Here is a 17,238-nt window from a genome sequence, read left to right on the forward strand (position 1 = left end):
TCAAAATAAACAACATCAGAAGATCCTTTAGAATATTTGTTATCCTTACCTTTTCTCCAATTTTGATGCTTTTGCTTCTTCCTTAGAAAGCTTTTGAATTGCATTGTGATTAAGGCAATGTCATTGCTCTTAGACACAAAAAAATCAGAGTCAGATTTGTGTGCCTTCAGTGCCACGGTTTTCTCCTTTCTTTTCTCACCTGCATCAAGATTTCTTTAATTTACCCTTGCTCGTAAGCAATGAGTGAGCCAAGTAAGTTATCAATCGAATAAGTGTTCAAATCTTTAGATTAAGTGATTGCAGTGATCTTTGCATCAAAACACAAAGGCAAGCATCTCAAAATCTTGTTTATTTTTTTATAATTTGAAAATTTTCTTCCTAAGGATGCAAAGAAGCAACAATTTAAGTAAACCTTGTATACATATCAGAAATTTATTCAGAAGATTTCATACCAATAACTTCATAGTCATGCAAGAGAATATTCAAACGAGATTGTTTTACTTCATTGGTTCCTTCATAAGTAATGCACAACCTATCCAAAATCTATTTTCTAGTAGAGCAAGTAGAAACACGCATGTAATCCTCAGATTTTAAAGCACAAAAAAAACAATTCAAACACTTCGCATTTAATTGAGCTAAATCTCTTTCATCGAAAGTCCATTTAGTAAAAGCAACTTCAGTTTTAATTCCATTAATTTCACGAGGGAATTGGTATTTTAAATAATTCTTTAAAACCAATAATAAATATCACAAACCAAAGTCACCATAGAAAACAAGTGCAGAAAATTAAAGTGTGGAAGCAGTAAAAAGAACACAAGGGTTTATAGTGGTTAAGTCAATCTTGACCTACATCCACTTCCCGGAGGCACCCTCCGAGTATTTCACTACCAACGTGACTCTCCTTTAACCCCCACAGCTACGCAGAGAAGCCCTTACAAAACACCTCCTTTTTGCCACCCCCGGCAAAGCAGAGAACCCCACTCCTTTTGCTTCCTCATGAAGCAGGCAGAGAACCTCGATCGACCGCTAAAGCTTACCTCTCTTAACCCTTCCAAGGATAAGAGACTCTAGGGAAGAAGAAGTGGAACAATGCTTGGAGCAACCCATGTGAACTCCCTCATAAGCTCCCCCTCACAAGATCCTCTCTCTATCCCCCCTCTCCTCTCTCCATTAGGTTTTCTCAATTCAGGACAACAGCCAAGGATGTTCAAAAGCATTGAACAAGAGCTCTTAAATAGAAGAGCTTCAAACGAGCTCAATAATTGCAAGTTATCGACTTTATCATCCAGGATGATAATAATATCGTCTTGTATGATCAGTTCAAAATACAGATGAATGGCCAGAACATCACCCTGAAGATGATCTGGATGATTGAAAATTGGCTTGATCGTTTAGGCCGATCTCACGATCGTCCCGGCTGATCAGTTCAAATCAGAGAAAAATCATCCAGAGCATCACCCTGAAATTGAGCTGGCCGATAGTTATCATCCAGGAGTAACTAAGGGTTTTTGAATAGATCGTCCTGGCCGATCCTGCGATCGTCCATGACGATGTGATCATATCAATCATCCTTAATTAATTACTTGATTCCTGAATCAATTTAGGCATAATTATGTAATATCGGCCAGGCTAATCGCACGATCGTCCTGGACGATTTCCAAATATATAGAATGCCTAAATTGATTATGGCGGATATTTCTTTCTATTTTGAGCATATCGTCATGGAATATACTAGTATCGTCAAGGCCAATCAGTTAATTATGGCTTCCTTAATGAAGAAATCCTGATTAGAACATCTGTTTTTATCTCGATTGTCCAAGAAGATATAAATATCGTTAGGGATGATGTGAGTAAAAACAAAAATTCTAAATCTGTCAAGTGTGTGTAGGGTTATTTAACATCAGTTACTTCAAATATTTACAATTGACTCAAGAAAAGGAAAAAGAAAAATACAATCTGACTCAGACCTAGTCTACCCAATCTTGAGCTGGCTCTGTTTATCGTCATATCTTTTGGTCTTGAAATGTTAGTAGACAAAAAGTGTTTGCTAACATCAAAATCACAATCTATGAAACCAAGTTTGCAACAATCTCAACTTCCTCTTAATCTTTTTTTCCACTGATCTTCGTGCCTATTGAAAGATGAGTCAAGGAGAGAGTGTAAAAGAGTATTCGAAGGAGGATTCTTACTACTGGAGCGTGAAGGATTCACTTGGTGTTCAAAGGTAAGAATATTTACTTTTGATTTATGTTTACTTCACTCTTTTCTTTCTTTATTCTAGATTTCTTGTAAGAAGATCTTTCAAGGAGATCCAGTTCTCTACCGACACTTGGAGAGTGTGAACAATCAAAGGGTTCTCTGCCCACACTTGGAGAGTGTGAACAGCCGAAGGGTTCTCTTCCTACACCAGGGATAGTGTAAAAGAAAGACGGTTCTTTGCCAACACTGGGGATAGTGTAAAAGGACAACGGTTCTCTACCAACAATGGGATAGTGTAAAAGGATGATGGTTCTCTACCAATACTGGTGATAGTGTAAAAGGATAATGGTTCTCTGCCGCACCGGGTAGTGGTGGAAAGAGTTTTTATAAAGGCTTCTCTGCCTTGCTGTGGGTGCTAAAGGAGAGTCACTAGTGGTATTAGTGCAATATTTGGAGGGTGCTTCCGGGGAGTGGATGTTGGTCAAGTTTTACCGAACCACTATAAATCTTGTGTCTTTTATTTTTCGTTGCTTTTTTATTTTATTGATTTTTATTTCAAATTTGTGGTTGAAAATCTATTTCTAGAAAACTCATTAAAGTTTATTTTTCAGTTTAAAAAGACTAAAAAGAGGGATTAATTTTTAATTATTAATTCACCCCCCCCCCCTCTTGGTTAGCCAATGGGATATAAGCTTAGGTTTGACAACCTAATTCATAGTGATCGAGTTTCAACAAGTGGTAGAGCTTGGTTTCAAAACCATAAGTTTAGACTACTTTTTTATTAACGTAGATGGATACTTTTGGAAACTGAAATACACCCGAGGGTAACTCTATAACTAGACCTCCACTGTTCGATAATATACCTTTTAATTTTTGGAAAACTTGCATGTCTACATTTTTACAGTCACTTGATTATTGTATGTCGATCTTAGTTTAGGAAGGGTGTACAAAACTAACTAGATTAGTTGACAGAGTTAGAGTTGAAACACCTTTTGCGGATTGAACAGTAGAAGAACATGACTTAGCAAAACTAAATGACAAATGCTTGATTAGTTTCTTTTCTACTTTAAAATCAGAAGACTACATGCGAGTTTCCACTTGCAAAAGTGGGAAGGATAAGTGGGATAGACTTTGTATAACTTATGAGGGGACTAATAAGGTTAAGCAATCTAGACTTAGTATCTTGTTGAACGATTATAAACTATTTTGCATGAAACCAAATGAATCCATTTCTGATATCTACACAAGATTCACACAAATAGTCACCTCTTTGCATGCACTGGGTAGGGAACTAATGAATATTGAAATGGTTAATAAGATTCTTCGTTATTTGCCTACTGCTTATGATGCTAAAATTATTATAATTACAGAGTTTAAAGATCTAAACATTTAGTCTATTAACAATCTTCTTGGTTCTTTAATTGCTTACGAGCAAGGAGTTAGCCAAATAAAGATTGATGCAAGTGAGCAACGAAAGGATAAAAATATAGCACTAAATGTGGAAGAGTTTGAGAGTGAACACTCACAACCTGAGGATGAAGACGACATCACATTGATGACTAGACAATTCAGAAGCTTTCTAAAGAGGAAACAGAAGAGACACCGGCATTGGAATAGAGGTAAATTTAATAGAAATGCTAAGATTTCAAATGATGTGATTTGTTATGAGTGCAGGAAACCTGGTCATAACAAGACTAAATGCCCAAAACTCAAAGCCACTCCTAGCAAGGAGAAGATAGAGGAGAAACCAATTGTAAAAAATGGCAAGAAAAAGTTTCAAAGAGCTTTCTGGGTAGAATTAGCTTTAGATTCATCAAAGACTGAGAATGAAGAGGAAGTCACTAATCTATGCTTAATGGTTGATAGTCTTGATCAATCAGATCAAGAAGAGGTATGTGACTTAACCTATGATGAACTTTTTGAAGTGTCTGTACACATGCATGATGCATATAAGAAAATGAAAAAAATGAATGCTAGTCTAAGTTTAGAGTTTAAAGAATTACAAAAAGAACCTAAAATCCTTAGGAAATATCATGCTTTAATTGATGACAACCACATGAAATTACTTGATGAGTTTCACGACTTGAATAAAAAACATGAAAATTTAAAATCATCCTATGCTAAACTTGAAAAAGATTTTAAAAATTTTAAGGATGAATCGGAGAGCAAGATTTATAGATCAAATTATACAAATCAAATTTTGGAAGATATAAATTCATTCTACAAATTAATGATAAAAATACTTGAGGATAATAAGATACCCCCTAAACTTGAAGATTTTATTAATCCTATTCTGTATCCTAAATTTATGCAATCCCTGAATAGATAGATGAATGGTAGAAGACTTAGGAATCCATTTCCAAAAGTCAAATGTAATAATTGTGGATTGTTTGGATATATAGCTCACACCTGTACTTTAAAGATGAAAGTTTATTTGGTGTGGAGACCTAAGATGCATAAACCTAGACATATCATACATGCATCTGATTATAAATTTCCAAAAGGAGAACCCAAACTTATTTGGGTTCCCAAGTCTAACATTTGATAATTTTGTAGGGTCCCGCTCTCACACAAGACCTCGTGAGAGCATATGGTACCTGGACAGCGGATGTTAAAAGGATGACAGTTCTCTACGAACACTAGGGATAGTATAAAAGGATGATTATTCTCTACCAACATTAGGGATAGTGTAAAAGGATGACGGTTCTCTACCAACACTAGGGATAGTGTAAAAGGATGACAGTTCTCTGCCGCAATGAGCAGTGGTGGAAAGAGTTTTTTGTAAAAACTTCTCCGCCTTGCTGTTAGTGCAATACTCAGAGGGTGCCTCCAGGGAGTGGATGTAGGTCAAGTTTAATCGAACCAATATAAATCTTATATCTTTTATTTTTCGTTGCTTTTTATTTTGTTGATTTTTATTTCTAATTTGTGGTTGAAAAATCAATTTCTACAAAACTCATTAAAGTTTATTTTTTTGTTTAAAAAATTAAAAAGAGGAATTAATTTTTAATTACCAATTCAACCCCCCTCTTGGTTAGCCGCTGGGACATAAGCTTAGGTTTAACAACCTAATTCATAATGATCGAGTTTCAACAAGTTGTATCAGAGCTTTGTTTCAAAATCATAAGTTTAGACTACCTTTTGATTAATGTAGATGGCTACATTTGGAAACCGAAATACACCCGACGGTTACTCAATAACTAGACCATCACTGTTTTTCAATATACCTTATGATTTTTGGAAAACATGCATGTTTATATTTTTACAATCACTTGATTATCGCATGGGATCTTAGTTCAGGAAGGGTATACAAAACCAACTAGATTAGTTGACGGAGTTAGAGTTGAAATACCTTTTGCAGACTAGATAGTAGAAGAACATGACTTAGCACAACTAAATGCAAAATGCTTGAATAATTTCTTTTGTCCTTTATAATCAGAAGACTAAATGCGGGTTTCCACATGTAAAAGTGGGAAGGACATATGGGATAGACTTTGTATAACTTATGAGGGGACTAATGAGGTTAAGCAATCTGGACTAAATATCTTGTTGCATGATTATGAACTATTTTGCATGAAACTAAATGAATCCATTTCTAATATGTACACAAGATTCACACAATAGTCACCTCTTTGCATGCACTGGGTAGGGAACTAACAAATGCTGAAATGGTTAATAAGATTCTTTATTATTTGCCTAGTGTTTATGATGATAAAATTACTGCAATTATGGAGTCTAAAGATCTAAATATTTACTCTATTGACAATCTTTTTGGTTCACTAATTACTTACGAGCAAAGAGTTAGCCAAAGAAAGATTGATGCAGGAGAACCACGAAGAAAGAAAAAAATTGTACTAAATATGGAAGAGTCTGAGAGTGAACACTCACAACTTGAGAATGAAGACGACATTGCATTGATGACTAGACAATTCAGAATCTTTTTGAAGAGGAAGTAGAAGAGATGCCAGCATTAGACTAGAGGTAAATTTAATAGAAATGCCAAGATTTCAAATGATGTGATTTGCTATGAGTGTAGGAAACCAAGTCTTATCAAGAATGAATGCCCAAAAATCAAAGCCACTTATAGCAAGGAGAAGGTAGAGGAGAAACCAATTGTAAAAAAGGGCAAGAAGAAGTTTCAAAGAGCTTTCTGGGCAGACTCAGCTTCACATTCATTAGAGACTGAGAAGGAAGAGGAAGTCACTAATATGTGCTTAATGGCTGAATGTCTTGATCAGTCAGATCAAGAAGAGAGTCGCTGTCACATAAGACTTCATGAGAGCATATGGTACTTGGACAGCAGATGTTCAAAGCATATCACTGGAGATACTGTACAATTCATATCGCTGGAAGCCAAGAGAGGAGGAAAGATTACACTTGGAGATAACCCCACAAGGAAGGTGGTTGGATCAGGTATGATTGTAAATCTTAATAAATTTTACATTGAGAATGTGTTATTAGTAGAAGGCTTAAAGCATAACCTGTTAAGTATAAGCCAGCTATGTGATAAAGGATATTGTGTGAAATGTTTTCCTACTAGTTGCATATTAAGCCTAAATGGTAAAGATGTTTTGAATGATAAAATGGTAAATAATGTTTATATGCTAGACTTGAATTATATTCAATCTCTTACTGCTTTTTGTTTAAAAACTGTATCTGATGAGTCATGGCTTTAGCATATGAGACTTTGTAATTCTAGCATGAAAAACCTTAGAATGATTACTCAGAAGAACTTAGTGAGAGGTATACCAAAACTAGACTTTACTAAGAACCACCTTTGTGATGCATGTCAATTAGGAAAGCAAGTGAAGTTCTCTTTTCAGTCCAATAAGGATCTTAGAACTAGTAAACCATTAGATATTTTGTATATGGATCTTTTTGGACTAGTTGGAACTGTGAGTCTAGGAGGGAAGGTATACGGATTTGTGATTGTATATGATTACTCAAGATTCACCTGGGTTAGATTTCTATTTTATAAGAGTGAATCATTTGAGGAATTTAGAAACATTTTGACTTGGATTTAAAGAAAACTAGGGTGTGAAATTATTTCTATACAAAGTGATCATGGAGGAGAATTTGAGAATGAGAAATTTGCAGAATTTTGTAACGATAAAGAAATTGATCATAATTAATCTACACCTAAAATCGCTCAGTAGAATGGGGTAGTTGAAAGGAGAAATAGAACATTAAGAAATAAAGTTTGAGAATTAACTGCAAGGCCAAAGGATCAAAGTGTAGTTGGAACTAAGTGGGTATTTAAAAACAAAATAAATGACTCAGGGATAGTCATTAGAAATAAGGCTAGATTAGTTGCTAATGGGTATATTCAGATTGAAGGGATTGATTTTGAGGAGATTTTTTTCCCTGTAGCTAGACTTGAAGCAATTTGGGTTTTGCTAGCTTTTGTCTGTTTTAGAGGATTCAAATTATATCAAATAGATGTAAAAAGTTCCTTTTTAAATAGGATAATTCAAGAAGATATTTTTGTAGAACAACCACCAGGTTTTGAAAAATCTAAATACCCAAATCATGTTTTCAAGTTGAAAAAGGCATTATATGGATTGAAACAGGCACCTAGGGCTTGGTATGAGAGGTTGAGCACCTTCTTACTTGAAAGATCTTTTAAAAAAGGAAATGTGGATTCAAATCTCTTTTTAAATAAATGTGAAAAGGATATACTCATTATTCAAATTTATGTGGATGATATCATTTTTGGATCTTCAAATAAAAATCTTTATTTTTTTGTTTTTTTTTCAAAAAATAAAAATAAAAATCTTTGTGATGATTTTTCTAAAAAAATATGTAGTGAATTTGAGATGAGTCTAATGAGAGTTTTAAGTTACTTTCTAGGATTTAGCTTTAAGCAAATTGAGGAAGATACATTTCTTAATCAGTCAAAGTATGTTAAGGACATCCTCAAAAAGTATTAAATGGATAATACTAAACCTATTAGTACACCAATGAGTTCCTCAGTTCAGTTGGATAAGGACCTTAAGGGATAATATGTTAATCAAAAGAAATTTAGCGGGATAATTGGATCTTTTCTTTACTCTAATGCTAGCCGACCCGATATCTTGTTTAGTGTTTACTTATGTGCTAGATTTGAATCAAATCCAAAAGAATCACATTTGGCAGCAGTGAAAAGGATTTTAAGATATCTGTTAGGAAGTCAGAACTTATAAATTTGGTATCCTAAGTTTAGCTCTTCATTTGAAATAATTTGTTATTCAAATTCTAACTTTGCAGGTTATAGGGTGGATTAAAAGAGCACATCAGGAATATGTCAATTTATTCGAAATTCTCTGGTCTCGTAATCCAGTATAAAACAAAATTCAGTAGCCCTATATACTGTAGAAGCTGAATACATTACATTACGAAGTTGTGTGGCACAAGTTCTTTGGTTGAAGCAACAATTAATTGATTTAGAATTAACTATAGGCACTATTCCAATTTATTGTTATAACAATAGTGATATTTGTATTTCTAAAAATCCTATTCAAATTTCAAGAACCAAACATATAGACATAAGGCATCATTTCATATGGGATCATGTATCAAAAGTAGAAATTGAACTCACCCATGTTTCTACTGAAAATCAACTTGCAGATATTTTTATAAAACCATTAGCCTTTGATACTTTCAGTGCATTAAGAACAAAGCTTGGTTTGATTGATTTGAATGCTTAAATAAAAATGTTTTTGCAACATTGATGTTTGTTTATTAGTTAATGTGTTTATTTATTTTTATGTGTTTATGAACTTGTATGTGTGATTTTCTTATTTAGAGTTTATGTTTTTTCGTTGTTTTATGTTTTTAGTGTGTTTGTGTTTTAGTTTTTTGTTGAGTGCAAAAATTTAAATATTTAGAGTGACAATCATCAGGGACGAAAGTTTTTCATACTGGATGATTTGTGTAGTGTGTCAAATTGTTGTATTTTGAACCGTTTGAGTGTAGTTTTTAGTGTTTTATTGTCATCCTTACCCTCATCTATCTCTACAATAAAGAAACCTTTCACTACTTTCTCGCCAACATGTCCTTTAATTCTGACCATTTTATAATCTGTTCCTTTGTCTTCAAATAAAAAGTTGAAATCACCAAGGATGACTTAGGAGCCTTTTTGAATTTATGGACAGAGAGAGCCAGAGCCCATCACTTGATCAACACTCATGATTATGCTTGGTATGAACTTAATAATGTGATTAGAGAAAACAATCTGAATGAACATGTGGCTAGAGTATCTAGTCTAGTTCGTAAAGCTCGTATCATCCAGCATGTCCTTAGAACTTCTATAATTCCTAAAGCTGGTGATAGGATCAACATTATCCCTCTTCTTTCTATGGTGACCTTCTTGATCATGTCTAAAGAACCTATAGATGAAGCCCAACTTATCCTTGACTATCTTTATGGGCTGTCTAAAATTTGTCATGTAGAGCATAAAAGGAAGAAGAACATCATCTTAGGACATCTAGTTGCCTACATTCTGGATAAGAAATACAATTTGGTTCATCCTGATCAAGAGTTTGTAGAACCGCTCTACTACAATGACGGATCATTTAAAGCAATCTTCAAAGAAGAACCAAGTAAAGCACATGTCATTAGTGATACAGAGGAAGAACCAGAAGTTGCACCTGCACCCGTAAATGAACCAAATTATCAAGATTTGGTTCAACGATTTGATCGCTTAGAGACTCATTTTAATCAATGTTTTGATCAAATTGAGACTCATCTTCAGCAGCAGGCCGCACATTATCAGCATGACATGAATTTTATGAGGGATCAGATGAGTGATATCAGTACCAATGCGCTTAAGATGAGTACTTACTTTAACATCTTTAGTGTTGCACCTCCTCCTCCTCCATCAGATCAGGGTCCTTCTCAGTGATAGTTGCACTTAATTTTATGTATTTTCTGTAGTTTGTGTGTTAGATGTTGTTTTAAATAAGTTTGTTGTATTTTCTTTTCTTTAGATGTATTATTTCTATATTGATATCCTGACCTTAGATTGTAATATCTTCATAGTGATATCAATATATGTTCTCGTGTTTTGGATTTAATTGTATTGAAATGTGTGTTAGCCTTTATGACATTTATTATATTTTTTAATCTTAATAGTGCTAAACTTTGAAATGCAAGTCAAAATTAAATTCATTAGAAAATCTATTTTTTTTTTAAATTTAAGTTCTGCTTATAAGTTGATATAATTAATATTGTCAATTTCATGTCTCTTATTTAGACTACATTAATTCTAATATTACTATTGCAACTATGATGTTTTCTTATTTTATATTTCACTTATCAATAAATATTTATGCACTTAAAAAAAATTGAAATTTTTTATTATTGATTTTGGAAAGATTAAAATTACTCTTGAAAAATATACAAATATACAAAAATCAAAAGGAATACGCAATGGTTCGCAAGTAGAAAAAGAGGCACAAAATAAGCCCATAAGTAAAAAGTTGCACAAAAAATGTGCCAAAAATTAAAAAAGATGCGCAAAGCGCCACATGTGGTAATTATTTCTTTTCATTATCTTTTAATCTCTTAATTCAATTTGATCTACTGTATAATTATATTCTGTATTGAAAGTTGAAATATACAAATTTTCTATTTATTCTTTTTGCAATGATTTTCTCTATTTTAGTGTCTAAATTGACTCATGTTTTTAATAAATATTTCTTTATCAATGTTATATCTCTTCTTAAATTCTATAAATTAATATGATTTGCCTAATGTTTTAATTTTATTTGCATAACATATTTTAATCACTTTCAAGATTGAATTATCAAATGATTTTCATATGTCTGCTTACATTTCAAGTCTTTTTCTTCTTTACTTTTTACTATTATAAAAAAGGGGGAGAAATTATTTGTATCGTAGTTTTAGTTTTGTTTGATTCGTATTGTATATTTAAGTGTCTGTTTTTTGTTTTTTTTTGTGTTTTGTGTAAGTCGTATATGTTGTGTGTTTGTTTTTTTTTTGTTTGTTGTATATTTCTACAAATGCATCCTTATTTACATGTGTTCATTAGTTCAGGGGGAGTTTAGGAGATTCTTAGATATTGAAAATTATACAAACAATATTTGTATTGCCATCATAAAAAAGGGGGAGATTGTTAAGAGAGTTGCTATGTGCATGTTTTATACTCTTATAACTTGTATAATTTTGATGATTTTAAAAATTATTATTTTATGTGTAGTTATCTCCTAACACCTTTTGGAAGAGTTATTTTTACTCTTGTGTGTACTAACATTTCAGGAAAATCAAACTCCAGATTATGAAGACTTCAAATTAAATTCAGCTTGAGATACAGTGTATTTAAAAGTTATATTTTTCTTTGAATTAAGTTTGAGAGGGAGTGATTGTAATTGAGTGAACAAACACACACACTTTAGGAGATATTAAAAATTTTGTACTGATCGTATGTAACGAACATAGTTCATACGGGGCGATCAGGTCAGTTATCTCCTCGTAAGAGCAATGGATCAAACAGGAGTTGGAGAAAATTTTTCTAAGTACTGATCATCCAGGACGAAGAGTAATCATCCAAGGACAAAATGTTCTCTGAAAAATTTTTGTTCAAAACGAATTGTATTCAATCAGGGTCGAGTTGCTCTCTGGAGCATTTTTGTCCAGGATGAAGTGTATTCGTCCCAGGACTATTTGCTCTCTGGAAAAATTTCATCCGGACGAACCCATATTCGTCCTAGGACGTAGTGAACCGACTCTGAAAATTAAGTGATGTTCTGCAATTTTTGGAAACTGACCTATGAAATAACCGTTCGTACCGGATGAACCAAGTTCGTACGGGACGACGTGTGTGTACGAAGTCATTTCATACCCATATACATTAGGTTCATTTCCAACGCATTTAAGTAAAATCGTCCAGGACGATCCACGATCGTACGAGATGATCTAATTCATATTGTCTTGAATATTTGCAGTTTTTGCATAGTTTTTTGTGTCTTTTATATAAATAGTCCAATCTCAACTACCTCTTAATCTTTTTATCCATTGATCTTCATGCCTATTGAAAGAAGAGTCATGGAGAGAGTATAAGAGAGTGTTCGAAGGAGGATTCTTACTACTAGAGCATGAAGGCTTCACTTGGTGTTCAAAGGTAAGAATCTTAACTTTTGATTTGTGTTTACTTCACTATTTTCTTTCTTCCTTCTAGATTTCTTGTGAGAAGATCTGTCAAGGAGATCCAGTTCTTTGCCGACACTTGGAGAGCGTGAACAGCCGAAGGGTTCTTTGCCCACACTTGGAGAGTGTGAACAGCCGAAGGGTTCTCTGTCTACATTGGGGATAGTGTAAAAGCACGACGGTTCTCTGCCAACACTAAGGATAGTGTAAAAGGATGACGGTTTTCTGCCAACACTGGGGATAGTGTAAAAGGATGACGGTTCTCTGCCAATATTGTGGATAATGTAAAAGGATGACGGTTCTCTGCCACACCGAGTAGTGGTTGAAAGAGTTTTTGTAAAGGCTTCTCCGCGTTGCCATGGGTGATAAAGGAGAGTCACTAGTGGTATTAGTGCAATACTCGGAGGGTGCCTCCGGGCAGTGGATGTAGGTCGAGTTTGACCGAAACACTATAAATCTTGTGTCATTTATTTTTTGTAGCTTTTTTATTTCGTTGATTTTTGTTTCTAATTTGTGGTTGAAAAATCTATTTCTACAAAACTTATTAAAGTTTATTTTTCGATTTAAAAAGACTAAAAAGAGAGATTAATTTTTAATTACCAATTCACCTCCCTCTTGGTTTGCCACTGGGACATAAGCTTAGGTTTAACAACCTAATTCATAGAGATCGAGTTTCAACATAGAGTGGTTCGGTCAACTCGACCTATATCCACTCCTAGAGGCTCCCTCTGAATATTGCACTAAAAATAATGACTCTCTTTTTACTCCCATAACAAGGAAGATAAGCTTATAAAAACCTCCTTTTCACCAATCTCAATGAGGCAGAGAACCCAACTCCTTTTGTTTCCTCCTGAAGTAGATAGAGAACCCCAACTCCTTTTGCTTCCTCCTAAAGCAGGCAAAAAACCTTGATGAGTTGTTGAAGTAAACCTCTCTAGGAACCCCCAAGAAACTAGGGATGGAGACTAGAGAAGATGATAATGGATCCTTTCTTGGAGCAACCTTATAAACTCCCCCTCACAAGATCCTTTCTTTCTCCCTTACTCTCCCTCTCCTCTTTGCTCTCTCAGGTAAGAACAACAACAAAAGATGATCTCTTGGCTAGAATAAGAGGTATTAAATAGAAGAGCTTCGGAATAGCTCTTAATTGTAACAAATTAACTTTAAATATCGTCCTATTTGATTAGTATAAATTTAGCTCAACTAGCTAAGACGATTTGGGATGATTAGAAGGTTCTTGTTTAAATCATCCAAGATTATAGTATATCATTATATATGATTAGTATAAGTTATTGAATATCATCCAGAACATCATCCTGAATGAATGTCTGAACGATGAAAAAATAACCTGATCGTCTAGGCCTATCTTGCGATCATCCCAGATGATTAGTTCAATTCAGTACATATCATCTAGGGCATTTCCCTCAATAAAAGCTGGCCAATATTTGATTGTCCAAGAATAAGTAAGGTTTTTGATATGGTCATCCCGTCCGTTCCTGAGATTGTTTAGGTTGATAGGATCGAGCAATCAAACCTTAATTACTTTCCTTAATTAATAGATTAATTTAGATATAATTATATTGTATCTTCCAAGATGATGTCCTGAATGATGTCCTGGATGATGTCTAAAAATAAAAGATATCTAAATAGATCTGTTTGTTGATTCTTTATGATTTGAGCCTAACGTCCTGGCTGATACAAATATCACCCCGGACGATACGCTTAATGATGGATACCTTAACCAAGATGCCCTAACTAGGATTTCTATTTTTAATTGATCATCAAGGCCAATTTTTTTTATCGTCCCTGATGATTTGAGCAAAATAAAAAACTCTAAATAGTCAAAAAAAATTTCCCAAGTGTGCATGTGCAAGGTTACTTAGCATCAGGAACCACATTGTTTATAATTACCTCATTAAAAGGAAAAGATTATAAACTGACTCAGACCAAGTCTACCCTATCTTGAGATGGTTCAAATTACAATTATATCTTATGGACCTAAAAATTTAGTAGGCAAGGCAGTCGTAAAGAAGCAGAAGTGTTTGTTATCATCAAAATTTTATTCATTGAAATCTGATTCGCACTAATCTCCCCCTTTTTGATGATGGTAAATACTCAAACAATTACATCTAAATAAAAGGAAAAACAACCTAAATAAAATGAAAAACAACTCAAACACTACTCCCCCTTTTGACTTCATAAAAAGGAGGAGGAAAATAATTATAGAAAAGAAAAAGTAAGAACAATAATAATGAAAGCAAAGTTTTTTTTTTAATCAAAGCATTCATGTGACAATGTCTCAATATAATTGATTTTAAAGACTTGTAAGACCAATGAGTTAACATCATCAAAATTTGAAACCTATAGTATATCCGATCCTATTAACCCTAGATCGGACTTCTCTCAGGGCTAATTATCTTTCAAAAACAAAAGACCTAACTCAGAAAAACCAATTGGATAAGAAAAGAGATCTGTTAAAGACTTGGTTTCTAGAAAATATCTTATAGAATAATGTAACAAAGTAATTTTTCATAATCACAAAATTTGAAATCAAGCCTTTGAAAATATCAAGTGACACATAAATTCTTCTAAGTTTTAAAAGCTTAAAAGAGAAGAGAACTTGCTTTTGGTGGGCTCATTTTATGTTTCTTTTTAATTGAATGACACACTTTGTGCATCTTTTAATTTTTAACACACTTTGTGTATAATTCTTAATTTGGCGTCATTGTGCATCTTTTGATTTTGCATCATTGGCCACTTTTATTTTGAAAGCTAGATCCCTTTTCAAAACTCATAAATACTCTTAGTTATGAGTATATCTTCAAGACATTAGAGAAGAAAAATTCACTCTAATATAAGAAAGAACAAATAACAAAACAGAATCAAAATTATATGATAAATATAATGACAGAATGATCAGAAAACTTGAAAGTAATATAAGGACTCTGAACATTATAAATATAAGATAGATTGCTGTAGCAAGATATAAAAGATCTCAATCATAAAGTCCATTTATTGATTTGAGATAGACTTTTATTTTGAAAAGAAAATTACAGCACTAAAAGAGGTTAGAGGAAGAGAAATAATGAATGATGTTTTCTCCCTTTAATATATTAAGAGATGTAAAACATTGACTACAAATTTTTAAAAAATAAAAACATGTCATAAAACATTATTTTAGTAGTGATCACAAAAAGAAAAAGAAATACAAATAAATAGAAACAAAAGCTAGTAAAAAGTAAAATAAACAAGGTGAAGTAAACTAAAGAAGAAAGGAAAAGCAAAAAAGGAAAATTCAAAATTCAGTAAACATCAAGTTTATGCATTTATGTCAATTACTACAAATCTGGTCCTTAAGATGCTGAAAGTTTCAAAAGCTAGTGGTTTAATAAAGATGTCAGCCAATTGATTCTCAGTTATCACATGGTGTAACTCAATGTCTCCTTTGGTCACATGATCTATAATAAAGTGATGCCTTATGTTAATGTGTTTGGTCCTTAAATGTTGGATAACATTCTTAGAGATGCAGATGGCACTAGTGCTGTCACAAAAGATTGAAATTTTGCCTATAGTTAATTCTTAATCTAGAATTTATTGCTTCAACCAAAGGACTTGGGCCACACAACTACCTAAGGCAATGTACTTAGCTTAATTAGTGGAAAGTGCAAAAGAGTTTTATTTTCTACTAGACCAGGAGACCAAAGATTGTCCTATGAATTGACAAGTTCTAGAAGTGCTCTTTCAATCCACCCTATATCTTAAGAAATCATAATTAGAATATCCAATAATCTTAAAAGAAGTACTGTGACTAGGATACCAGATTCTTAAGTTTTGGACCCAAAAGATATCTAAAAATGCTCTTAAATGCAGTCAGGTATGATTCTTTAGGATCAGCTTGAAATCTAGCACAGAGACAAATACTAAAAGTTATATCAGGTCGACTAGAAGTCAGGTAAAGTAAAGATCCAATCATCCCTCTATACTTCTTTTGATCAACAAATTTTCCATTTGAGTCCTTATCCATCTGAATATTAGAAATCATGGGAGTATTTATTAGATTGGCTTTATCCATTTCATATTTCATTAAGATGTCCTTAATGTACTTTGAATGACTTATAAAGGTTCCATAATCCAATTATTTTATGATAAATCCCAAAAATTATGATAGCTCTTCCATCAAACACATCTCAAACTCCTTACTCATTATTTTAGAAAAATTATCACATAGATTTTTATTAGAACATCCTAATAGTATATCATCCTCATAGATCTGAATAATGAGTAACTCATCTCTTACTTTCCACATAAAAAGGGTGGTGTCTACACTTCTCTTAAAAAAATCCCTCTTTAGTAAAAATGTGTTAAGCCTCTCATATTAAGATCTTGGTGCTTACTTTAATCCATATAAGGCCTTTTTTATTTTGAAATATGATTTGCAAATTGGGAACTCTCAAAACATGTGAGTTTCTCTGCAAAGACATCTTCTTTTATTATCCAATTTAAAAAGGCACTCTTCATGTCCATTTGCTAAAGCTTAAATATCTTATAACAGATTAAAGCTAGTAGTACTCTAATGGCTTCCAATATAGCTACAGGGGCAAAGGTCTCCTCAAAATTAATCCCTTCTATTTGGCTGTATCCCTTAGCTACCAATCTAGCCTTATTCCTAACCACCACACTACAATCATTCATCTTATTCTTAATGACCCATTTGGTTCTAACTACACTTTGCCCCTTTGGCTTTCTACAAGATCCTAAACATCATTCCTAATAAATTAGTTTAATTACTCTTGCATAGCTAAGATCCAAAACTCATCAGATAAGGCATGATTAATATTTGTGGGTTCAATCATTAAGATAAAGGAAGAATGGTTCACTTCCTTCCTAAGTCTA

This window comes from Dendrobium catenatum, unplaced genomic scaffold (assembly GCF_001605985.2).
Source record: "Dendrobium catenatum unplaced genomic scaffold, ASM160598v2 fragScaff_scaffold_12, whole genome shotgun sequence".
NCBI classification, from domain to species: domain Eukaryota; kingdom Viridiplantae; phylum Streptophyta; class Magnoliopsida; order Asparagales; family Orchidaceae; genus Dendrobium; species Dendrobium catenatum.